This window comes from Chiloscyllium plagiosum, chromosome 19 (assembly GCF_004010195.1).
Source record: "Chiloscyllium plagiosum isolate BGI_BamShark_2017 chromosome 19, ASM401019v2, whole genome shotgun sequence".
In the NCBI taxonomy this organism is placed as follows: domain Eukaryota; kingdom Metazoa; phylum Chordata; class Chondrichthyes; order Orectolobiformes; family Hemiscylliidae; genus Chiloscyllium; species Chiloscyllium plagiosum.
Window position 1 is genome coordinate 3,527,292 of NC_057728.1, and position 26,611 is coordinate 3,553,902.

Here is a 26,611-nt window from a genome sequence, read left to right on the forward strand (position 1 = left end):
GACTGTCCTTTCCTTCAAATCAGAAAGTCAAGGGTCCTAGCCAATCTGAATTTAGACTGACATAACCTGAGGGAGTGCTGCTCTATGAGGCACTATCTTTCAGAAGAGACATTAATCCCAGGCCATAGGATGTGGACCCTGAAAAAGATCAGAGAAATTCTGCATGTGTCTTCACCAATGTATGTCTCTCAACTACTGTGCTACACCAAGTTATCCAGTGATTACCTTGTTGATTTTTGTGTGACTTATCTGTGCAGAAAGGAACTTACATATTTTGAACAAGTCAAAGGGACAGCCCCAAGCACCATTGTTGCTGAAAACCTTCATCCAATCCCACCAACAATTCCCTGTATCCTTGCATCGAGCAACAAGACTGAGCTTTGACTGGGTGTCATACCAGTAGCAGCCACTGCTACTGTTCAATGGAACTGCTGCTCTCTGATTGGCCAGACTCTTTCCAAGGGCAGGTTTTCTGTCCCAGGAAAGTCCTTTCTACAAGGAAGTCCCACAGCTGTGTAGTTTTGTGTCTTTAAATGGCACCGAATTCTTACCATAGAGACCCTTCCCATGCATGGCGCCCAATGGTCTCCAGCCAGTCTGTAAGACTCCCCATAATCTCTGTCAAATGCAAGCCAGAGCCTGCTGCAAATCTGGCATCCTGAAGATTAGCTTTTGATAATAAGAGAGAGCATTTGGTCGGCTCATTACAATGACAAAGAGACATCTGCTTTTCATCATTCCACTGATATGAGCAGCTTTCTGCGTATGGTGAATATTTCTTTGCAGATGAAAGTGCAGTGATGTCCTGAAAGCATGACCTCACTAAACTTCAAACCCTGGTTAGTTTCATAATTTATAACTAATTGCTTTGATTGATCATCCGTTTCTTGGTCCATCAAAAAAAAGAGATTTTAATAAAGTGGTTTTGAGATTATTTAGGGCTTGCTGAGCATTCATCTGTAACGTACTGATTCTGTGTAATGCTTCAAAGATACATCCAAATAGTGAAATCCCAGTATCTAATTACTTGAAGAAGTTGGTAATACTGGGTCAATTTTGGGTGTTGTGTGGTGCATGTGTGTTGTGAATCTTGCTTAGTGTATGCTGCATTTGTGGTGTCTGTGTTGTACACTTTTTCTTTTTGTGTTGTTTATCATCTGAGTGGCATATCCTATATATTAGATTCCCTACAGTAGAGAAACAGGCCATTTAGCCCCACAAGTCCACACCGACCTTCCGAGAGTCATCTACCCAGACCCATTCTCCTACCCTATATTTACCCCCAACTAATTCACCTAACCTGCACATATTTGAACTGCGGGAGGAAATCGGAGCACCAGGAAGAAACCCACACAAGGACGGGGAGAATGTGCAAACTCCACACAAACAGTTGCTTGAGGCAGGAATTGAACCTGGGACCCTGGCGCTGTGAGGCAGAAGTGCCAGCCAGTGAGTCACTATGTTGCTGCCATATGTTGTTTGTATGTGTGTTGCATGTGGCCATGTATCACAGGTATGCTTGTTCATGTGTTATCTTCACTTGTCGATGGGTTAGCTGCCATGTATATGTGCGTTTGTTTGGCTGTGCTGTCTGTCGTGTAATGGATGTGCACGTGTATGTTCACGAATGTTTGTGTGTGTGTGTGTGTATGTGTCTGCGTGAGTGTGTGTGTAACCTTCTTGTTACACTGCATTATAAGCACTTTCAGATTTTCACTGGCTCTTTCAACAGTAGGTTGATAATTATTGGTCAAATAGGTGCATTTAAAAGCCATTTCATTTAATTTCCCCAGAGAGACAGGTCATTCAGTTTGATGAATATTTACCTTTCAAATATGACTGATAGTGAGTTCTATTTCAAACACTATTGTTGATCATTCTTCCTATCTGTTCTTTGCTCATTGTTTGCCTTCATTCTCATTTGGCTCACAATCTAGTGTTTAATAATTCGGAAGAAACAAAATCCATAATTATTAAAATCTCCTTTACTATCCATCATATCACACTTGCTGTGTTGCAGTTCTCTGATGAATGGTGGCTACACTACATTGTCGGGATGTGCTGCTGCAGCTGCTGTTGCCCACTGGAGTGTAAATGACAACACACGTCATACCAATCCTTAAACATTCAGCTAACATTAAATAGTTGGATAGAGGCACCTCCTAATGCACTAATATATCATTCAGACCAGGAAATCAGTGCAGTGAGGATAAAAATAGATGGGTTATTTTGTCCAAATGGTGAAATCATTTATTGAATAGATGCTGTCCTGATAAGACCAGTCTGTTTGCAAGTCTGGATTTTGGATCCTATCTGCTGGTTACCAAAATGTGTACAGGCTTGGAGTTACAGTATAGCACTCAACATGTATCGTCAGGCAAACTTGCACTGAGACTGAGAAACCCTGTGGGTTTACACACAACAGCAAGCATCATGACTGGGTGAGAAAGCACTCAGATTCTCAGATGGTTCAGAGATGGACGGGTGTCTTGATACTATCTCCCCATGTTCACTCTCCTCACCTGCCTCATCTAGTTCACCCTGCTCACTCTCTGCACATATCTTTCTCACCTCACCTCTCGATGATCACCAACACTCTGTCCTGGTGCACCCATGCTATAGTCAAGAGAGCACAACAACTTCTCTCCTTCCTCAGGAGGCTAGCGTAATTTAGCATGTCCATAAAGACTCTTACCGATTTTTCATTGATGCACCATAGAAAGCACTCTCGGCATCAAAGCTTGATGTGGAAACTGCTCTGCTTCGGAACTCTAAGAAACTAGAAAATGTTGTATACACAGCCCAGTCCATCATGCAAACTAGCCTTCCATCCATTGACTCTAGCTACGCTTCTGGGTGCCTGGGGAAGGCAGCCATCATCATCAATGCCCCCCCCCCCCCCCCCAACCCAAGTTATAATCTCATCCACCCTCTTCTGTCAGGCAGAAGATACAAAAGCTTAAACACACATTCCAACAGGTTCAAGAACAGCTCCTTGCCTGCTGTTATCAGACTTAGTTACAGTCATAAAAATGTACAGCACGGAAACAGGCCCTTCGGCCCAACTCTTCCATGCCGACCAGATATCCCAACCCAATCCAGTCCCACCTGCCAGCACCCGGCCTTCTGAATGGACCTCTCAAATTTTAAACTTAATGTTAGCCTCACTCTGTATGCACCTTCTTTGCAGCCGTAACATTATCTTTCTCGCTCTGTTCCATTACCCTAATGCACTTTGCGTGGTGTGATCTGCCCATACTGCACGCAAAACAAAACTTTGCACTGTACCAAGTTACATGTGACAATAATAAATCAAGTTAAGATCTCTCACTCTCCCCACCTCTTCATCCATGTCACCACCATATTCAACTCAGGCTCTGCAACCACATCACTTTGCTCATTCCTCTTACCTTCCTCATTTGCCTCCACCTCCTCTCCCTCCAGTGCCTCACTCCTGCTGCAGCTGGTGCTACTTTGTCTTAATGCATTGATTCCAAACAGTCAGTGTGGAGTTAGAGACAGTTAGATGACATGTTGAGGTTGTGCAGGATGTTGGTGAGGCCTCTTCTGGAATACTATGTGCAGGTCTGGTCGCCCTGTTTACAGGAAGGGCATTATTAAACTGGAGAGGGTTCAGAAAAGATTTACCAGGGTGTTGCTGGGAATGGAAGGATTGAGATATAAAAATAGAGAAAGATTGAGACTTTTTGTCACTTGCCTAGGATGTTGAAGGGTTACCTTATTGAGGTTTATCATATTGTACACTTTTTGTTATACTCCTATAGTCCTGTACTTGAGTAAACATAGAACATAGAACTGTACAGCACATGAACAGACTCTTCAGCCCGCAATGTTGTGCCAAATTAAATAAATCCTTTCTGCCTGCTCTTGGTTCATATCCCTCCATTCCTTGCATATCTAAAAGCACCTTAAATGCCACTGTTATATCTGCCACCATCACCACCCAAGAGTGTGTTTTCCTAACTCCTACCACTCTTTGTGTAAAACACTTGCCCCTCACAGCTCCTTTGAACTTGCCCCCTCTCACCTTAAATGCATGTCCCCGAGTATTGGAAATGTCAACTCTGGGAAAAAGATCCTGACCGTCAACCCTATCTCTGCCTCTCAAAGTTTTATAGACTATTATCAAGTCTCCCCTCAGCCTCTGCCACTTGAGAAAATGACCCAAGTTTGTCTAGCCTCTCTTTGTAGCTCATGCCCTCTAATCCAGGCAGCATCCTGGTGAACCTCTTCTGCACCCTCTCCAAAGCTTCCACATCCTTCCTGCAATGTGGCGACCAGAATTGTACACTGTACTCCAAGTGTGGCCTGACTGAAGTTTTATAAAGCGCCAACCCTAACTCTCATCCTCAAGGTCCTGACCAAGAAAGGCAGCATGCCATACACCCTCTTTACCACCCTATATACTCATGTGGCTAGTTTCAGATCATGTGACAATGAAATCTAAATCTACTTCTAATCTTAATTCAGACATGGCTATTTAGCTGAAGATTCGGTGCATTTGCTGCCTGAGCTGCGGGGACACAGTGTGGGTGAGAGATCGATGTGGCACAGTGTTCACTCCTCCCACACTGTTTTTTGCAGTGAACCATGACAAACTGCCTGGCTCTGTGACTGCACTAAAAGGGAAAACAGAGATAGGGTGAACCTATAAGTTATGAACAAAGTGGCAATGCACAATGAAAGGCAAGACAGAGCCTGCTCTGACCTTTCACCTGAGGACCAAAATTAGTAAGCAGGCCAAAAGCCCAGAGATCCATCCTGTTCTGATGCACGAAACGAGTGCCTGGGCCTACACATAAAGCAGCCTCACTACATTATTAATGCGCTCCAACACTCAGTTTTGAAGTAGCGAACCATGTTATAAGTTGTTACAGAGAGGCTGGTGATTTGCCGATGCCAAATTCAGGCAGGCACTGCTCATGGAGTATGTCCCGAGATGTGGGAAGATACTGGCCAAGATGGAGGCCCGGAGGATTAAGTGACAAGCTAGAGCAGGCAGCCACTCGGATTTCGGCTTGGGAATCGAACAGGCTGCTCATAAATGAGGAGGAATGAAGAAATAATGGGATGTTACAGGATGCTACTCACCATTCGCCAGTGCCATTCTCAGCGAGACATTGAGAACGGCAAATTGAAAGGGGTTTCTTCCTCTCAACGTCAAGAATGTACATAGAACATAGAACATTACAGCACAGCACAGGCCCTTCGGCCCTTAATGTTGCACTGACCCGTGGAACCATTCTGAAACCCATCTATCCTACACTATTCCACTTTCATCCATATGCCTATCCAATGACCATTTAAATGCCCTTAAAGTTGGCGACTCTATTACTGTTGCAGGCAGTGCATTCCACGCCCCTACTACTCTCCGAGTAAAGTAACTACCTCTGACATCTGTCCTTTTTCTATTACCTCTCAATTTAAAGCTATGTCCCTTTGTGCTACCTCTATGTGGAGTCTGTACATTCTCCCCGTGTCTGCATGGGTTTCCTCCTGGTACTCTGGTTTCCTCCCACAGTCCAAAGTTGTGCAGGTTTGGGTGAGTTGGCCATGCTAAATTGCCCGTAGTGTTCAGGGATGTGTAAGTTGGGTGCATTAGTCAGGGGTTAAATGTAGGGGAATGGATCTGAGGAAAAAGGCTCTCACTATCCACCCTATCTAACCCTCTAATTATCTTATATGTCTCAATTAAGTCACCTCTCGACCTTCTACTCTAACAAAAACAACCTCAAGTCCCTCAGCCTTTCCTCATAAGACCTTCCCTCCATACCAGGCAACATCCGAGTAAATCTCCCCTGACCCTTTCCAATGGTTCCACACCCTTCCTCTAAGGTCAGAGTTTTGTACAGCTGCTGTGTAATTGTTTCAGTGCTGGTGTCTTTTCCAAGCTGCCTCCCCATTGCACACGTCATTCAGGGCTTGGGGAAAACTCTGCCCTGAGGTTCTCTCACAGCTCTGGTAGCAATTGGAGACAAGCTGACGAGACCGCTGCTGTTGGAGAGTGGATTCACTTGACAGCAACTTTATGTTTACTCCGACAGCTGGAGGCGTTTAGGAGACAGCAATCGATCCTGTGTTCAGCCTCTAAAAATACCATTCATTCCTCATTAATGGGCCCATGCAGTGAACGTAATTATCAACCAGGGTCTTTACGCTCCTCCTGGCAGCTGTTTCTAATGTTGGCATCCAGCTGGCACTCTCTGCCGGAGAGGATGTACTGTTCGAGGACGACACAGTGAAGGTATGGTAAGTTTGACTTAGATCAGACATGCCATGAGTCAGACAGAAGCACTGAACATGCTGGTCCTTATCAATAACTGTCCCCACTCTCCTTCCCACATTGACAAGCCAAAAGGCAGGTCTCCTAGCTCTATGCACTACTCCGAATGAATGTGAAATAACAATAATTTATGTTTACTATTCATTTTTGTTCTTACTTTCACACCTATGCAGCAGTAACCCACAGGGATTTTCTCCACCAAATCACTGAAAGTCAGTTCCCAGTGGAAAGCATATGGCTCCCTGGCAACCATCGATCAGACCAGACTGCACAATTATCGACATTAGCCATTCCCCAAAGTACAAGGTGTTCACTCCCACAAGGATCATATGATCAATTAACACTTCTTCGTTCACTGCCTTACACTATACAAGTGTCTGGCCAGCTTGTGCACTCTGTACTAGGAAAGCTGACTTTACCTTTTCCAAAGCAGTCACTTCCTCAGTACACACTATATGAATGTTTCTTCCTGTTCTGTGGACGTTGCAGTTTATCGGCTTGCAAGTGAACTAAGTTCAAGGTGGTTTTAGATTTCATTTCCCTCTCACTCTTCTTATCTCAATGGCGTGGAGCCAGCTCCCTGTGTTCAGTGAAAACCTGAGGTATCTAATAATGGGGCATTTTTTACCACGTAAATCCAGTGGCTTCATGTTTCCTCGTCCACTGAGGTTGTGGTTGAAGTTCTGTAACTTGAGACAGCTTTGTCATTAAGTAGTCGCCTCTTCATCATCCCCATAGTCCTCTCTCAGCTTGTTACCAAGTAAATCCTCATTAAAGAACACGTTGTAGCACTGAGTGGGGGGAGGGGGAGCGGGGAGTGGAATCATCTAAACATTGAAGGCAAGGAACATTTTTAAAAGAAGAATCAAGATTATTAACATATTGACTGTATATTGTGGAGTCACGTATACATATCAATTTTCTCTTGTGATTCAATCTTAGAATGCCTCCAACTGTTCTAATACAGCAATGCTAGAGTAACATTGATAGTAGCCCTGCATGTCAAGATTGCCTTTTTTCATTGATTCACAGGATGAGGGCATCTCTGATCTAGGCCAGAGTTTATTGCCCATTCCTAATTGCCCAGGGGGCAGTTAAGAGTCAACCACATTGCTGTGGGTCTGGAGTCATGTGTAGGCCAGACCAAGTAAGGATGGCAGTTTCCTTCCCGAAAGGGCATTAATGACCTAGATGGGTCTTCCCTGACAATTGGCAACAGTTTCATTGTCATTATTAGACTCTTAATTCCAGATTCTTATTGAATTCAAATTCCACCATCTGCTATGGTAGGATTCAAACCCAGATCCCAGGACAGTACCTGGGTCCCTGGATTGACAGTGCAGCACTCCATCAAGTTCTGTGGTCCTCAGAGAATGCTGTTTCCTCCCTGCAATCCTGATGGCAGTTTCCTTCCCGAAAGGGCATTAATGACCTAGATGGGTCTTCCCTGACAATTGGCAACAGTTTCATTGTCATTATTAGACTCTTAATTCCAGATTCTTATTGAATTCAAATTCCACCATCTGCTATGATAGGATTCAAACCCAGATCCCAGGACAGTACCTGGGTCCCTGGATTGACAGTGCAGTACTCCATCAGGTTCTGTGGTCCTCAGAGAATGCTGTTTCCTCCCTGCAATCCTGATGTAATCGAGGGTTGGATGAGTGTGTGCATCCCATTGCTCTAAAACACTGAGTAATATGAAATGCTCTCACCTTCCCTGCTTACCTTGTTCTTAATGAAGCATCTTCTAACTTTGTGACCAAATACAACTCCTGGGAAGCTAAGGTCCCCTTATTATAACAAGAAGTTAAGAAAAACCAGCCTTTTCAGGAGTGACGGATCTGATTTGGTTCATTCTGGTTCTCTTAGTGTTGGGAATGTAGCAGACTAATACTCTCTCAGTAATCTGGACTTTAGCACATAAAAATAATTCCAACTCTTTATTCACACTATATATGTGTTCCTAAAAAGAAATACCAGCTGAAGCCATTCTTCCTGATATTCTTGAAATGTGATCTTTATAGTGACAATGTATTGCTTTCCTTTAACCTAACTAACCCAAACATTCCCACTAATTCTTCACACCTACTCTTTATTTTTACCTGCTGGACCCTTCCACTCACTGCAGTTTTCCTCTCTCTGTCTCTCCAGCATTTGATGTGGAAGAGAGAGATGAAGAGAATGACGGAGTGAGAAGAGTTACAAGTTGAAGGGAGCAAGTGGAAGTGCATGTATGGAACGAGCTGCCAGAGGAAGTGATGGTGGAGAGTATAATCATGTCATTGAAAAGGCATCTGGATGGGTACATGAATAGGAAGGGTTAGAGGTATATGAGCCAAATGCTGGCAAATGGAACTAGACTAATTTAGGATATCTGGTCAGCATGGATGAGTTGGAACAAAGGGTCTGTTTCCATGCTGTACATTTCTCAGTCTCTTGTTCAGAATGGTGCTCAGATCAACGACATCCTCGTCCCATTAACTTTAATCCTTTCCTCCTTATCTGCCTCACCCCCTTTTGTGAGTTCCCGCTATGAGCAGACTATCTGTACTCATTTGGAGTCTTTCCTGGAACATGCTTCATTGTCAATTTGTAATGCATGACCTTAAAACATTGTCATCGTGGTGACAACTTGTTGAGCATTTAAGAGGCTGGCCAAAGGTTTATGGTCTGTCTAGTGTTATTGGCAGCTCAAACCCTCTCAAAATATATTAAGACGATAGCCTAGACCCTTATCTTCAGGTAAGTATTGCCTGGGAGGCAACAACTTTGTGGTGTTATTGCTAGACTGTTAATCCGGAGACCGAGGCAAGTTCTGCGGACCCAGATTTAAATCCTGTCATGGCAGATGGTGGAATTTGAATTCACTAAAAATCTGGAATTTGGAGTCTAATAATGAACATGAGTCCATTGTCGATTGTTGGAAAAACCCATCTGGTCCACCAATGTCTTTCAGAGAAGGAAACTGCCCTCTTTACATGATCTGGCCTACATGTGACTCCAGACCCACAGCAATTAATTGGGCCATTAAGAATGGGCAGTGAGTGCTGGTGTTAGTGATGCCCACATCCTGGTGAAGGAATAAAAACAAATCAAGTCTCTCTAGTTATACAGTGTTGCTTCTGTCATGGTCAGAATGATATGCTGACAACATTAGTGACATTATTACTTACTTTGCCCTCCACAGCCACCTCCTTTGAAATCTCCGTCCTGCCAATTGCAATTCCAAAGATGTTGGAATTTTTCCACGTTTTCCATGTTCATACTCCTTGTTATCACCGAATCAAAGAATCACAGAACCTGTTCGGTACAGAAGGCCATTCAGCCCACCAAGTCTGTTCTGACCTATTAAATGAGTATCATTACTTAGTGCCAGGCTCCTGTCATATCTCTATGCCCATGCACATTATTTTTATCCAAATGCTCTCTCGAATGCTTCAGTTGAACCTTGCCTTTACTACACTTTCCAGGTGGTGTATTCCATGTCGTAAAGACTTGCAAAGTGAAACAGCTTTACCTCACCTTTCCTTTGTTTCTTTTGCTGATGGCATTTTTATTGTTCGGTTAAATTGGCCAATGTTCAGTTTGCCTCTGAACTGGGATATTGTGTCTCCTAGTCGCAAGTAAATGACTTGAGCTCCAAATCCACGCTGAGCCTACCAGCACAGCACTGCAGGAGTGCTACACTGCCATTAAGGAAGATACGCTTAAACCCTTAAGGCTGCATCTCAAGTGGATGGAAAATAATCCACTAGAGTATAGGAGCTCTCCCAGACACTTTGGACCTACCACCCTAACCAGCACCAACTTGCTGTTTGTGGGCGATTATCTTTTGCGAATTGACCACTGCAGTTCCTTCACTGCAGCAGTGACTTTCCTACAAAGGTATTTTATGAGCTGTGGGATTCTTCAGTCTGAAGTTTGAAGAGAAGCTGCTTAATTTGAAGTATTTTGTTCTTCTGTTTATCAACGCAATTAATGAGCATGACAAAAGCTTCTTCTTGGAGTTTTGTTAATACATGAATTATTCAAGGAATGTGGCTCATTGGAAGGCCCCCCCAGACTTCATTCTGAATGTGACCAGCCACATCTGCCAACATTAATGGGTGGCACAGTGGCTCAGTGGTTCGTACTGCAGCCTTATAGTGCCAGGGACCCGACACTGTCTGTGTGGAGTTTGCACGTTCTCCCCGTGTCTGTATGGGTTTCCTCTGGTTGCTCTGATTTCCTCCCACAATCCAAAGATGTATCCAGTAGGTGGATTGGCCATGCTAAATTGCCCAGGTATGTGCAAGCTAGGTGGGTTAGCCGTGGAGAATGCAATGTTATAGGGTGGGTCTGGGTGTTTTGTTCTTTGGAAGGTTGGTGTGTACTTGATGGGCTGACTGGCCTGCTGCCACACTGTAGGGATTCTATGTAGTTTTGACAAATTGCCTCGGGCTAAAGCCGTTGCCTACTTGCTTTAGTTCATTCTGCATTAGAACAGGGCATTAACCACTAATCACATGACCTTCTCGTCTTTCAGGGACTCCAACCCCCACCCCGTGTCACTTTTCTGTGCAGAAAGCATTGCAAAGGTTTGGGAGACCTGGTTCCACAGCCAGCTCCAAAACAGTGGCTTTACAATTGGACCATCCACTCAAGGCTTGAATGAGCGAATGTTTTTAAATGCTCAGCTTCTCAATTTCCACAGTCGGTTTTAACTGGATGAAAATTCAAACTGGTGGACCATTGGCCTCCCACATCGGGTTATCAACTCCTACTGCTGCCAGTTGCATAAGGTTATGGAGGCCACTCAACCCATCAAATCCATGCCCAACTCTCTACAGCAGTGCCAGGATGGTGGTGATGGTTTGCTTAATATTGGGTTCCTATATCCGTGGAGGGAAGCTACATGCATTTAGTGGCCCAGTCTCGTGCCCGTAGCTGCGGTTTGGTCAGTGGCAACAGGAGAGCTGAAACTGCCAGGCATCCACACTGATGCTCACAACTGACTTTTTCCCAAGAGTTAGTTTGTTGGACGCATTTGGTACATGTAGGAGACTTTCGATAAGGCAATTGGGTCATCATCAAGGAGCTTAAGGCATGCATAAATTGACCACCTCCTGCAGTCTGTCTACAATCTTGGCATACCGCTTGTGAAGTATGTACTGGAAGGAGCAGGAAGATCTTGATGTTGAGATGGGCCTGAATGGACTTCACATCCTGTGCTGCCACAAATCTCATCCTAGCCCATGTCACTCAGGCCCCTGTGAGATTCAACCTATAGAAACAATTCTGGGCCCCCCACTATAGAAAAGGTGATGTTAAACATGGGACATTGCAGAAAAAATTTCCAAGGATGTTGCCAGGGTTGGAGGATTTCAGCTATAGAGAGAGGCTGAATAGGCTGGGGCATTTTACCCAGGAGCATCAGAGGCAGAGGGTTGACCTTATAGAAGTTTATAAAATCCTCACGGGCATGGATAAGGTGAGTAGCCCAGGTCTTTTTCCAGGGTAGGGGAGTCTAAAGCTTTCAAGTCTATAGGTTTCAAGTGAGGGGGGAAAGATTTAAAAAGGACTTGAGGGTTAACTTTTTCAAGCAGACGGTAGTGCGTGGATGGAATGAGCTGCCAGAGGAAGTGGTGGAGGCTGGTACAATTACAACATTTAAAAGGCATCTGGATGGGTACATGAATAGGAAGGATTTAGAGGGATAGGGGCCAAGTGTTGGCAAATGTGACTAGATTAATTTAGGATACCTGGTCAGTATGGACGAGTTGGACTGAAGGGTCTGTTTCCGTGCTGTACATCTCTATGACTCAAAACGCTGTGCTCAGAGAAGGTTGGGCAACAGGAGAGCTGAAACTGCCAGGTACCCACTCTGGTGCCTACTCCTGACTGTTCTGTCTGAAAGGAAAAACATCATAGAAACCAGACATTGCAAAGAAAATGATATAACATGGAAGAGGGTTGGGGAGGGAGCAATGGGGGAAGAGTTCATGGTCTGAAATTGTTGAATTCAGCATTGCTCCGAGGAGCTTGTAAAATGACTAACTGAAATATCACCAAGCATGACACAAGCTTTGCCCTCCAATTTCAGTCCTCAGGTTGCTGCAATGTCCCAGTGTAACTCAACACAAGCTGAAGGACAAGCATCTCATCTTGCAACAAGACATTTAAGTGTCTTCTGAGTGCAATATTGCATTCAACAATTTTAGCTCATGACCTCCATACCCATGTCAATCCTTTCCTTCATCGGCCTAAATCGTGTGAGTGGGCAAATGCAAGGCAAATGCAGTATGATGTGAATGAATGTGAGGCTAACCATTTTGCTGGTAAAAGCAAGGAGGCAGATTCTCATCCTTGTGCACCAATCGCTGAAAGTAGGCATGCAGATGCAGCAGGCAGTTGAAGAAGCTAAAGGTATGTTGGCCTTTGTTGTGAGAGAATTTGAGTACAGGAGCGGGGATGTCTTACTGCAAAAGTTGAAATCACACCTGAAGTATTGGGTGAAGTTTTGATCTCCTGATCTGAGGAAGGATGCTCTAGCTAAGGAGGGAGGGCAACAAAGGTTTACCAGACTGACTCCTAGGATGGCAGGACTGACATATGTAGAGAGATTGTTTCAGTTAGAATGATATTCACTGGAATTTATACGGATTTGGAGGGAAGGGGACGGGGCGATACCTGATTTAGGACTGAGATGAGAATAAATGTCTTCACCCCAGACAGTGGTGAGCTTATGGATTTCTCTGCCACAGAAAGCAGTTGGGGCCAAAACATTGAATGTCTTCAAGAACGAGTTAGATTGAGTTCTTATGGCTAAAGGAATCAAAGGGTATGGGGAGAATGCAGGAACAGGGCACTGAATTGGATGAGCAGCCATGCTCATATTGAATGGGGAAAGCAGGCGCGAGGGGCCAAATGGCCTACTTGTATTTTCTATATATTCTCTTCTGGACTGAACTAGAAATGAATGAAGAAATGCACTCAGTTAAAAGGCAATTCGAATCATAGAATCCCTGCAGTGTAGGAGCGGGCCATTTGGCCCATCACAGTTACACCAACCATCCACAGAACATCCCACCCAGACCCAGCCACTACCCTTTCCCTGTAACCCTACATCTCCCACAGCCAATCCACCTAACCTGTGTATCTTTGCACTGTGGGATGAAACTGGGCCACCTGGAGGAAACTCATTTAGACACAGGCAAACTCTACTCATTTGCCCAAAGGTGGAATTGAACCTGGGTCCTGAGTGCTGTGAGGCAGCAGTGCTAACCACTGAGCCACTCATAATGGACTTTGTTTTGAAAAGAAGGGAAGGAAGGACAGAGGAAGGGTCTGGGATAGGGCTGAGGGCAAGTGAGATTAAATCGTGTTAGTGTCAGATATAAAGACGTCAGAGAAAGAAATGCAAAGGGATTGGAAGTTGTTGATATGAAGGAACAAAGTATTGGTGAAACAGGGAGTGTTAATGGCAAAATAATAAATGGAGACTCCATCGCCTCTTAATTCTGACAGGTTTTGTGAACATTGTCCCCAGACCTACATCCAGAATCCAAACAGCAAGTTGCATTTCACTTGGAGGGAATGTGACCTCTTTCCTTCGGATATTTTTCACCTCTTGCTGGGTGTACACCTTTGTGCTGCAGCCCTCCCATCCTTCATTCCAAATAAATGCATGACTCCTAACTATCCAGGAGACGGGGAGAGCAACAATTAACCAGCCGGTCATTGCCAGACCAAAACACCAACCTTAATATTAAAACTAGACCAATATTCTTAAGCAGTAAGATACACTGTCACAGCTGAGACACCAGTGTGTCTTCTGGCAAGAGTTAGAAAAACAATTGTTACTGTCTTTTATTTCTACTTATCCAAAGAAGGTAATGCTCAATTTTGAAACTCTGTTTCTCTTACTACTTTGTACCTAAGTTTTTTGTACCCAGGTACCGTTGTACCGAAGTTAGAGCTATAGAGTCACAGAGATGTACAGCATGGAAACAGACCCTTTGGTCCAACCCGTCCATGCCGACCAGATATCCCAACCCAATCTAGTCCCACCTGCCAGCACTCGGCCCATATCCCACATTCCACTGTCCTCCTGTTTTTCTGTACTTGAGATCGCATGACAATAAGAAAATCTGAATCTTAATCCCAATCTAAGCAACAACCACAGAAGACCCTAAGTTGTATCTCCTTCTGGTTAATGATGCATAAAATATTTTATGGGGTATCCTGAAGAATGCTATTTAAATCTTTAATCATGGTTATGATTGCCTTTTAATTTAATGGATGTAATTTTCTCAGAAAGCAAAAAAGCAACAGGCAACACAGAGGGTTCATCTGGAATTGTTACACCAGCAAGATCTAACCTGCAGTGATCTCATCTTCCTGTAACGTAGATTCACTGGGACAGGCTCCCTATCATCTGGGCTAAATCCCAACATCATGGCCCCAGTATTTAGAGGAGGAGAAGATGAGCCTGTTAGTATTGTGAGAGCCCAGGGGGTGTGGCACCTTCCAATATTAGCACCCAATCCTCTTTCAAGCAGGGTCACTGTGTTGGTATTGGCTGGCATGGGCAGGTATATACTCAGTGGTGGAAAGAAAGTTTTTGAGCTATCATCAGGAATGGACGGAGTTGCAATTTCCCATTTCTGCTGCTCCTAAACCAGAAGGGGATCAAAATCACACAAAGTTCTAGCATTTACTCAGCACTTTCCCAACCAGTGTGTCCCTCCCACTGCTGCACTTTGATCTTCTGGGACCCACTGGAGAGAGGGGACAGCTTGTAATTGTGAGCCCACCCGAAAGAACATTGGAACAGAAAGTTGTTCTTCACCCTTTGAGCTTCTTCTGCAGTTTTGATCAGATGATGATTGCTCTGTACCACTCCTTAACTCTGCAATCCTTCAAAGCATTTCAGAGCAAAAACACCTCGAAATCCTTTTTGACATTTCCAAATGACTTGCAATTTCAACAGTTTCTTGCGGGCAAGAGTTTCAGATTTCCTCCCATTTGGCTGACAAAGTATTTTCTGTGGTCATCCTAAAATGGCCTAGTTTTAATTTTAAGGTTGGTGTTTTGGTCTGGCAATGACCATCTCCAATAAGAGATGAACTATTATTGCCATAGGGGAATATGGCATAGCAGCATTGACAGAAATGTGGCTCAAGCCCGAACAGGACTGGGTACTTAACATCCCAGGTTATAAAGCTTATAGGGTGGGTGAAAAGGGAGGACCTGTCACAGTCTTGGTTATCATTTTCCTTGAACAAGATGCAGTTCCTGAATTAAAATCTATATTGTTGGAGGTGAGAAACAGGAAGGGAGTGGTGAATTTATTGGGTATTTATTACAACGCTCCAAATAATGGGGAGCAAGTAGAAGAAGGTGTTTGTTGGCAGATTATGGAAATCTTCAGGCCAGCTAATTGGTGATTTCAATTACCCTGGAGTAGAGGAGAAAGGATATGAGGCATGGAGGGGAAGAAATTCCTATAATGTGTGCAGAGATCTTTCTGGCACAGTACATTTCCAGTCCTACCAGGGATGGAATAATGGTGGATCTGGTCATAGAAAATTTGGAGAATGTCAGAGTAGGAGAGCATTGGGAAATAGCAATCATAATGTAATAAGGTTCAATATTAAGTTGGAAAAGGATAAAAATCAGACTAAGATTCCATTCTGGAAAAGGGCAGAATTCAGGGATTTAAGAGCTGAACTAGAGCAGATTGATTGGAAAGGCATTTTTGTAGGTGGAACAGTGCATGAACAATGGGAGAATTTCTAAAGAGTTATAAATAGAATAAGCAAGCTGGGTACCATGAGAATGATTCACCATGTTAAGAACAGCTATGAGAAATAAATACAGGGCATATAAAGCTAGAATATCCTGTATGACTGTGGATATTGATGACAAAGTAAGGAAGAAAAAGGAAGCAAATGATGCATAGTAGAATAAGAATAACAATAGAAACCAGGGAGAGTGTCTCAATTGCAGGAGAAAGGCTAAGGTTGGAATAAGGAATGCTAAGAGGAGGCATGGAGAAAATTTAGCAGGCTGCACTAAAATCAACTGTAAAAAGTTGTTCCAACAGTGAAAGATTGCTGAAGAATAGATTTGGGTTTTAAGAATCAAGCAGAGTAAGCTGTCCACTGAATGAATGGATATCGAAGGGGTACTAAGTGAATATTTTGCTTCGGTCTTTACCAAGTTAGAAGACGGTGAGAATGCCGTGGTTGAAGAACACGGGTGTACTGATAGATAAAGAAGAGGTGTTAAAGGTTCTTTACGCAGGGAGTGGTGGGTGCGTGGAATGCACTGCCAGCGGTGATAGTAGAGTCCGAGGCAGTAGCGACATTCGAGTGGCTGCTGGATAAACACATGGTAAATTGAAGGGTGTGTAGGTTAGGTTGATCTTACAATTTGGAGATGCTGGTGTTGGACTGGGGTGGACAAAGGTAAAAATCATGCAACACAGGTTTACTTGGAAGCGCTAGCTTTCAGAGCATCGTTCCTTAACCGCCTGATGAAGGAGCAGCGCTCAGAAAGCTAGTGTTTCCAATCAAACCTGTTGGACTATAACCTGGTGTGTGTGATTTTTAAGGTTGATCTTAGATAAAGATAAATTCTCGGCACAAAATCGTGGGCTGAAGGGCCTGCATTGAGCTGATTTGCTCTCTGCTCTATGTCCTACGTTCTAAAAAGACTGGCAGCACTCCAGGTACAGTTGTTGCCAGTCCAGGATGGGTGCATCTGAGATTGCTGAGAGAGTTAAAGGAGCAAATTATGGAGTCATTGACAGACATTTTTGAGGTCTTTCTGAACACAGGTTTAGTCTCAGGGAACTAGAGGATTGCAAATGTGACGCCATTGTTTAAGAAAAGGGCCAAGTATAACCCTGGAAACTATAGCCCTGTCAGCATGACAGTGTGATGGAATACACCCTAATTGACTGGATGGATGCAGTTCCAACAACACTCAAGAAGTGTGACACCATCCAAGACTAAACAGCCTGCTTGGTCCACCACTTTCAACATCTATTCCCTCCACCACCAACACATGACAGCAGCAGTGTGTACTATCTACAAGATGCACTGCAGGAACCTACGATGGTTCCTTGGGCAACACCTTCCAAACCCACAACCTCCAACACAAGGAGGGAAGAGATGGAGATGCAAGGGAACATCATCACCCATGGGTTCCCTTCCAAACCATACATCATCCTACAGCATCGTTTGATCAAAATCTAGGAATTCCCTCTGTAATAGCATTGTGGGTGCCCAACTGCACATTGTCAGCAGTTATATTCATCTAGCAAGGAACAATTTGAATTCAAATAGTCAACATTGTTTCGTCAAGGGCAGGTCCTATCTCACAAACCTCATTGAGTTTTTTGAAAAGGTGACGAAGCATGTGGATGAGGGTAGGGCAGTTGCTGTGGTATACATGGACTTCAGTAAAGCCCTTGATAAAGTTCCACATGGTAGGCTGTTGGAGAAAATACACAAGCATGGGATTGAGGGTGATTTAGCAGTTTGGATTAGAAACTGGCTTTCTGTAAGAAGGCAGTGAGTGGTGGTTAATGGAAAATATTCAGCCTGGAGTCTGGTTATTAGTGGTGTGTCACAAGGATCTGTTTTGGGACCACAGCTGTTTGCCATTTTTATAAATGACTTAGACGCTGGCATAGGTGGATGGATTAGTAAGTTTGCAGATGACACTAAAGTCAGTGGAATTGTGGACAGTGTGGAAGAATGTTACAGGTTGCAGGGGGATTTGGATAAACTGCAGAATTGGGCTGAGAAGTGGCAAATGGAGTTCAATGCAGCTAAATGTGAGGTGATTCACTATGGGAAGAATAACAGGAAGGCAGAATACTGGGTCAATGGAAAGATTCTTGGTAGTGTGGATGTCCAGAGGGATCTTTGAGTCCATGTACGCCAGCTCCGGTTCCTCCAACTCTGCCTCGGATGATGTGTCAGGCCAACCAACCAACGCTACCAACTACCTGGTTCTGTATCTCAACTACTGGCTGTGGGATCTTGCTGTGCGTACTTTGGCTGCTTCACTTGTTACACAGTGGTGACTGAACTTTAAAGTTGCCACCCAGGTTTATAGTGCCGTTAAGAAGGCATACGGTGTGTTAGGTTTTATTGGTAGAGGGATTGAGTTCCAGAGCTGTAATGTCATGCTAGTGCGGCCGCACTTGGAATATTGTGTACAGTTCTCGTCGCCCCACAGGAAGAATGTGGAAACATTGGAAAAGGTGCAGAGGAGATTTACCAGGATGTTGCCTGATCTGGAGGGAAGGTCTTATGAGGAAAGGCTGAGAGACTTGGGTCTGTTCTCATTGCAGAGAAGAAGGCTAAGGGGGGTTTTGACAGAGACATTCAAGATGATCAGAGGATTAGATAGGGTAGAGAGTGAGAGTCTTTTTCCTAGGATGATGACGTCAGCTTGTGCGAGGGGGCATAGCTACACATTTGAGGGGTGATAGATTTAAGACAGATGTCAGAGGCAGGTTCTTTACTCAGAGTGGTAAGGGCATGGAATGCTCTGTCTGCCAATGTAGTTAACTCAGCCACATTAGAGGCATTTAAACAATTCTTGGATAAGCGCAAGAATGATGATGGATAGTGTAGGGGGATGGCCTTAGATTAGTTCACAGGTTGGCGCAACATCAAAGGCCAAATGGCCTGTTCTGCGCTGTATTGTTCTATATTCTATGTTCTAAGGTCAAGAGGGCAGCTCACCACCTTCTCAAATCATTTAGAGATGGCTCAGCCAATGATACCAGTGCCCCATGAATGTGAAAAAACAAAACCAATCATCAGTTCCTGGGCTCCCCTTCAATACTTCAATTTGATGATCTCTATGTCTTCTACAATAAAAGCAATGTATCCTAATCTGTGCAAACATTGATTCGAAGCACTTGTCAGTGGATCATCTTTCATTCAGTAAGCACCTTATCACAATGATCAAGACACCCCAAGTGTTTGCCAACAACCAAACTACCTTTAAAGTTCAGTCACCACTGTGTAACAAGTGAAGCAGCCAACATACGCACAGCAAGATCCCACAGCCAGTAGTTGAGATACAGAACCAGGTAGTTGGTAGCGTTGGTTGGTTGGGGTCCGAGCATTAGCCTGACACATCATCCGAGGCAGAGTTGGAGGAACCGGAGCTGGTGTGAAAACGCCAAAGAAGAAGCTGCAGGATAATGTCCGCCCCAGGACTTAGAGGGGAGCGCAATGATTGGAATGATGTCAGCCAGGTGGATCTCATAGAATATGAGTTCCCTGATTGGGGCTGTTAATCTGGTCCAATCAGGGAGACCTAACTGACAGATATAAACAGGAATGTTTCACTGTGTCTCCCACCTGCACACACACACCATGGGTGCTGTGGATAAAATAAGCACTACCGCACTTAGGTGGTAGTGTGGGTAAAAAAATAAAAAAAATAAAAAAAAACAGGAGTGTTATGGGTGCTGGGGAAAAAAAATTAAAAAAAATAAACAGGAATGTAACCGCAGATTGCGGTGGTTCACGGACTCCCAGCCCAACTGCTTGTTCTGTGGCGCTGTGGAGTCCGTGGACCACGTGAATATTGGGTGTGGGCGTTTGCACTCCCTTTTTGATTTCCTGAAAAACCTCCTCCTCTGTTTTTGGCTGCACTTCAGTCCCACGCTCCTGATCTTTGGGCGCCCGGTACGGAGGAAGGAGGGCAGGTCTGAAGACCTCCTCGTGGGCCTGCTCCTGGGCCTGGCCAAACTGGCCATCAACAGGTCCAGGCAGCGGGCCGTGGAGGGGGTCGTTAAGGCCGACTGCCTGCCCCTCTTCCGCGGTTACGTTAGAGCCCGGGTGTCCTTGGAGAAGGAGCACGCGGCGTCGACCAACACCCTGGAGTTGTTCAGGGAGAGGTGGGCGCCGCAGGGAGTGGAGTGCATCATTTCTCCCTCCAATTCTATTTTGATTTAGTCCCTACCCTCCCCTTCACTGTTTTGATCACACAGCACTGCCCTTTGATGTGAAGGGCACTGCTTGTCACTGGCCACCCGGGTGTTTTCCTATCTTCCCGGTGGTGGAAATTGAATAAAAAATTCGTGCACTTTGTGTCTTTCACTGTGTCTCACACCTGCACACACACCATGGGTGCTGGGGATAAAATAAGCACTACCGCACTTAGGTGGTAGTGTGGGGGTTAAAAGAAAAAAAAAAACAGGAGTGGTTCTCCCTCCAACTCTAAAGAAAAAAAAAGAAAAAGAAAAAGAAAAAAAAAATAGAAAAAAAAACAGGTTAAAAAAAAAAATAAATAAAATAAACAGGAGTGTAAACTGGGATTTGGGGTTTGTCCTCATTTCCCTGTAAACTGGTTGAACGGTAGGGTTTGGAGCCTGGCTTTGCTGCTCGTCTCCCTTGTAAAATTGCTGTTATATACAGCTGTAAATGTTAACTGTTTTTCTGTAAACTCTTTTGTAATTGTTTAATAAAATTTAAAAAAAAAACAGGAGTGTCTGTTAACTCGAAGAGCCAGCTCTCAGAGAGCTGGGTCAGCTTCATGTACTACGCACATGTAAATAAAGGACAAATTGGTGAAGGGATACCAGCCTTCAAGGAGTTATTTTAACTGAGGGGCAACATTTTCACGCAGAGGGTGGTACGCGTTTGGAATGAGCTGTCAGTGGAAGTGATGGAGGCTGATATAACTACAACATTTAAAAGGCATCTGGATTGGAGCAGGAAGAGTTTAGAGGGATATGCTCCAAATGCTGGCAGATGGGGCTAGATTAATTTAGGATGTCTGGTGGGCATGGATGGTTTAGACTAAAGAGTTTGTTTCTGTGCTGTGATTATGACTTGCTCTGTTCTATTCACACTGGGGAATGGGTGACATGCACATGATCAAATACGCTTCAGTTTAATGCCTCATCTTTATGACAGTTTCTCCGACAGTGCGGTACACCCTCATGAATGTACTGGGGTCAGCCCAGATTATAAGCATGTATCAGCAATAATATAATTAGAACTGTCAAACCATTAAAAAAAGAATCATAATTAATGATTCAGTTAAAGATTTTAATTGCAATTAATCTTGCTTTTAATCACACATTTAATCACATCCATTGAATTTATGCTTGCTTTATCACTGGAGATATTATTGCAGTCAACTATAACACATAAACTGAACTATTTGTTACAAAGAATTCTATGTTGTAAAGCCTCTATGTTTCTGAAGTCAGCTTGATGGCAGATATCAGCAGTGGCTGATTTCTGTCCAATAAGTATCAGCAATTTTATAAAATGCAACTATTCTCAGGCTCTTCACTTTTAGTGCTTGGCTCCAAAATGCTTAGAATTTAAAAGGCTCTTTCCTTTCAATTGATTTTTCTTGAATATCGGTGCTTCTTAACCATCCATTTCTTTCATGAGCCTGACAGTGCTATTCTCAAATTGCAGCCTTTAAAAGATGGCCCTCTGCCTTGCTTTGCCCTTGTTTAATCTCTCTGGCAATTCAGCCATCATTCCATTAAATCACCCTCTCTCTACCCACCATTTCCCTTCTAACTCTGGTTCCTCTTCTCCATCTCCCACCACCCTCAGCCACCAGACATCAAAGCACTATTGCTTGCTTCCTCTAGCTTTTCAATGTGAATGTTAATACCATCCATTTGCTGATTTGCCTGTACATTGTATAAAACTACTTTAATCTCGAAAAAAACAGAGTTGGCTCGGGTTCCAAGTCTATAACAGTTCATTTACTAAACTTTAACATATCTCAGAACTTCAAGGATTTTCCACAGACTTGGTCTCAGCCTAGATCTTCTCGAGAAGCTCTTTTGCTTAATGCACTCCCTAGCTTGCGGCAACATGATGGCTCAGTGGTTAACACTGCTGCCTCATAGTACTCGGGACCCAGGTTCGATTCCAAGCTCAGGCAACTGCCTGTGTGGAGTTTGCATGTTCCTGTGTGGGTTTCCTCCCACAGTCCAAACGCTGTGTTAGCTGTGGGAAATGCAGGGTTACAGGTCTGTATAAGATGCCCTTCAGAGGGTTGGTGTTGATTGATTTGCTGAATCGCCTCTCTCTGCTCTACCCCATGGACTTAAGCAATCAGGTTACAGTTACACAGATCATAGAGTGATTTAATACCATGGCTGGAATCTCCCCAGATCCAGAATAAGCCAGTAAATTTGGGAGAGTCACCTAAGAATCAAAGCAGGTCCTCCTCAACGTTATCATCAACAAGTTGCATTTTCTAAGTAGTTTCCAATTGTCAAGATACGTTTGTCACTCGTGAGCAGTGAGCGACCTCTGAACAGGGATTATCTTTCATTATCACCCTCATTATTATTTCATCTCACCTTAGTGAAGGCAGACCCTGAGAATTCCCCACATGATCAATCAGAACGTGTACTTGGAAACTCCCTCTTGCTGTTTGCTCTTCTGGACTTCCATCTTGGGTACCTGCAGCCTATGACTGGGGGTGGACTCCATGAGCATCTGACATGTGTTAGCTTCCTTGTATCATCATGGCACATCCCTGATCCTCCAGTGATTGGAGGCGGCAGTGTCAATGGCACCACGAATGTGGCTTCTCCCAGTGATCGATGCGAGAATCGCAGGCTGACCGAGACTCCAGGCCATGACTAGACCTGAGTACCTGCATCAGTGGTTTCAAACATCTGTTTGGAAATAAGTCTTGGACTTTGAGATTTGGACATTTTTCTTATTTTTTGGTTTTCTTTTATTTCTGCTGTTGTTTTTTTCTTTGTGATTCTGGTTTCGTAACCAAAATGTCACTGGAGAATGGCGAATTTGTACACTTTTCACCATACCCGTGTATTCCAATATTTGACCATACTTTTCAATAAAATCCAAATCTAATTCTAATTCAATTGCAATCTATTTCGGCACGACCATGCTGCATTTTGTACTTTGATTGGCACTTTCATTGAAAAGCTGCTGCAAGAACACTGGGCACACAGGAGTGGGTACCCTAGCTCATAGAATGGATGAGGTTGGCATTCTGGGATGTTCCTTTGTCATCTTACGGTTCACCATCTGAGCGCCAATCTGGATGCTTCCACTTACACTACCTTACCTTGCTGTTTAGTGCTTTCCTCCCTCAGCCAAAAGCCAGTTGGCTTGCCATGTTTGCCAGCCCTCATCAATGAAGGAGGTGGAATTACTGCTGTGTGGTTCTGTGGTATGTCGATCTCAAACCTGCCACATTAGTCTGTACACACCAAACACACCAAGCAAACAGCCATGTCTCAAAGTCTAAGGGAAGAAGCCCTCAAACAAGTTCAGTGAGATCGATTTAGTTAGGGGTTAGTAGGTGATACGTAAAGTAGTGGTAAAATGAACAGTAAAGAAGATTTTCTAAGATTACAAAGAGATGTAAGTTTGCTCTTGATCTTGATCTTGATCTTGATCTATTGGGTCAGTGGGCTGAGGGTTGGCAAATGGAATTTTTTTGGATAAAAGTGAGATACTGCATTTTGGTGAAACAAGCAAGTGCAGCACTTACACAATTAAAAGTAGAGGCTGTTAGCTGGTAGGGAGGCTGCTAGAGTAGATACCAAGGGATAAGATCTATTCCCTTTTGGAAGAAAATAGGCTTATCAGTGATAGGCAACATGGATTTGTGCAGCGAAGGTCATGTCTTACCAACTTAATAGAATTCTTTGAGGAAGCGACAAAGTTGATGGATGAGAGAAGGGCTGTAGATGTGCATGGACTTCAGTAAGGTGATTGATAAGGTTCCCCAGGGTAGGCTGATGAAAAAGTGAAGTAGCATTGGGTCCAGGGTGGACTAGCTGGATGGATAGAGAACTGGCTGGGCAATAGGGGACAGAGAGTAGTAGTGGAAAGGAGTGGACACCAGCGACCAGTGGGGTTCCACAGGGATCTGTGCTGGGAACATTTTTGTTTGTGATTTACATAAATGACCTGGAGGAAGGTATAGGTGGTCTGTTTAGCAAGTTTGCAGATGATACTAAGATTAGCGGAGTAGCAGATAGTGAAGGGGACTGTCAGAGAATGCAGCAGAATATAGATAGATTGGAGAGTTGGGCAGAGAAATGGCAGATGTAGCACAATCTGGGCAAATGTGAGGTGATGCATTTTGGAACATCCAATTGAAGAGTGAACTATACGGTGAATGGAAAAGCCCTGGGGAAAATGGATGTAGAGAGAGATCTGGGTGTTCGGGTCCATTGTACCCTGAAGGTGGCAACGCAGGTCGATAGAGTGGTAAAGAAGGCTCACGGCATCAGATGGGGTATTGAGTACAAGAGTTGGCAGGTCATGTTACAGTTGTATAAGACTTTGGTTCGGCCACATTTGGAATACTGCATACAGTTCTGCTCGCCACATTACCAAAAGGATGTAGATGCTTTAGAGAGGGTGCAGAGGAAGTTCACTAGGATATTGCCTGGTATGGGGGCACTAGCTATGACGAGAGGTTGAGTAGATTAGAATTATTTTCATTAGAAAAACGGAGGTTGAGGGAGGGACCTGATTGAGGTTTACAAAATCATGACGGGTATAGACAGGGTGGATAGCAAGAAGCTTTTTTCCCAGAGTGGGGAAGTCAGTTACTAGGGGTCACAAGTTCAAGGTGAGAGGGGAAAGGTTCAGGAGAGATATGTGTGGAAAGTTCTTTATGCAGAGGGTGGTAGGTGCCTGGAACACATTGCCAGTGGAGGTAGTAGCGGTGGGCACAATAGTGTCATTTAGGATGTATCTAGACAGAAACATGAATGGGCAGGGAGCAGAGGGATACAGATCCTTAGAAAATAGTTGACAGGTTTAGAGAGAGGATCTGGATTGGCACAGGCTTGGAGGGCCGAAGGGCCTGTTCCTGTGCTGTAATTTTCTTTGTTCTTTATTCTTTGTTCTTTGGGAGTGTTGTAGAACAGGGAAGACCTAGGGGTTCAGGCCCTTAATTCTTTGAAGATTGCATCACATGTAGACAGGATGGTTAAGAAGAACTTAAACACACTTGCCTTCATTGGGATGTCATGTTGAGGTTATACAGGATGTTGGTGATGTCTCTTTCAGAATACTGTGTCCCGTTCTGGTCAGCCTGCTGTAGGAAGGGTGTTATGAAGCTGGAAATGGTTCAGAAAAGAGTTACTAGGATGTTGCTGGGAATAGAAGGTTTGAATTATTATTCTGAGTAGTTAGATAGGTTTGGTGCGACCTTATAGAAGTTTATAAAACCATGAAGGATATAGAGAAGGTGAATGGCAGGCATCGTTTCCCTAGCAAGGGGGAATTTCAACACTAGGGGGCACGTTTTTTAAGCTGAGTGGAGAAAGATTTAAAGAAGATATGAGGGACTCTTGAATACACAGAGGGTAGTTCATGTGGAATGAACCCCAGAGGAAGTGGTGGATACAGGTACAGTTACAACACTTAAAAAAACATTTGGACAAGTACATATATAAGAAATGCTTGGAGGGATGTGGACCAAGTGCAGACATGTTGGACGCAGTTTCGGATTATGGTCAGCATGGACTGGTTTGTTTCCGTGCTGCATGACTAAAACTCTGTGAGTAAATGGTAGCCTCCCATATTAGTCCTGGAGCTTAGGCATGGTCAATCCACTGATGGGAGAGCGATTATGGTTCAGGAATCAGTGCCTTTGCAGTCCAGACAGTGGGTCACAGTTAGCCCTGTAGATCCAGTGCCAATCTGGTCAGTACCATTTGGAGTTGTCCAGCTAAATCACAGAACTCAGAGATTCCAATGGAATAAAGTTAATAGAGGGTCAGGAAATGTTAGACTGTCAAATACATGATTAACCCCTGAGTAACTACCTAATTATTTATACTGAATTGCACCACACCCACCCCAGCTACACTTCCTCCAGATCCCTTACCCCCTCCCGGGGCCTAAATCCCCTACTCCCACACTGACTCTAGATCTGAAGTCACCAGCCTCCCAGGATCCAACACCTTCACCCCCACCCAGAGCCTGACCAGACATTTTGTTAAGTATTCAGCAATCTTCTACATGGATCAGATTTACCTCAGAACTACACACAGATGGCACCAGATCCAAATTTCAACCATTTCTTTGCAATACTTTAAAGTATCTCAGAGCCCCTGTGATTTGCTGTGCACATACATGGTCTTAGCATGTGTTTAAGCTGTTGTCTAGCTTCAAATGTCGGTTTAACAACCAAGTAGAATTACTGGGATCAGAGAACTAACAAAATCAAACACAGATCAATCAAACTATTGAACACTACAATTGACATCACATATCCACCAAACACTGAACGCTGGAGTGGAATTTG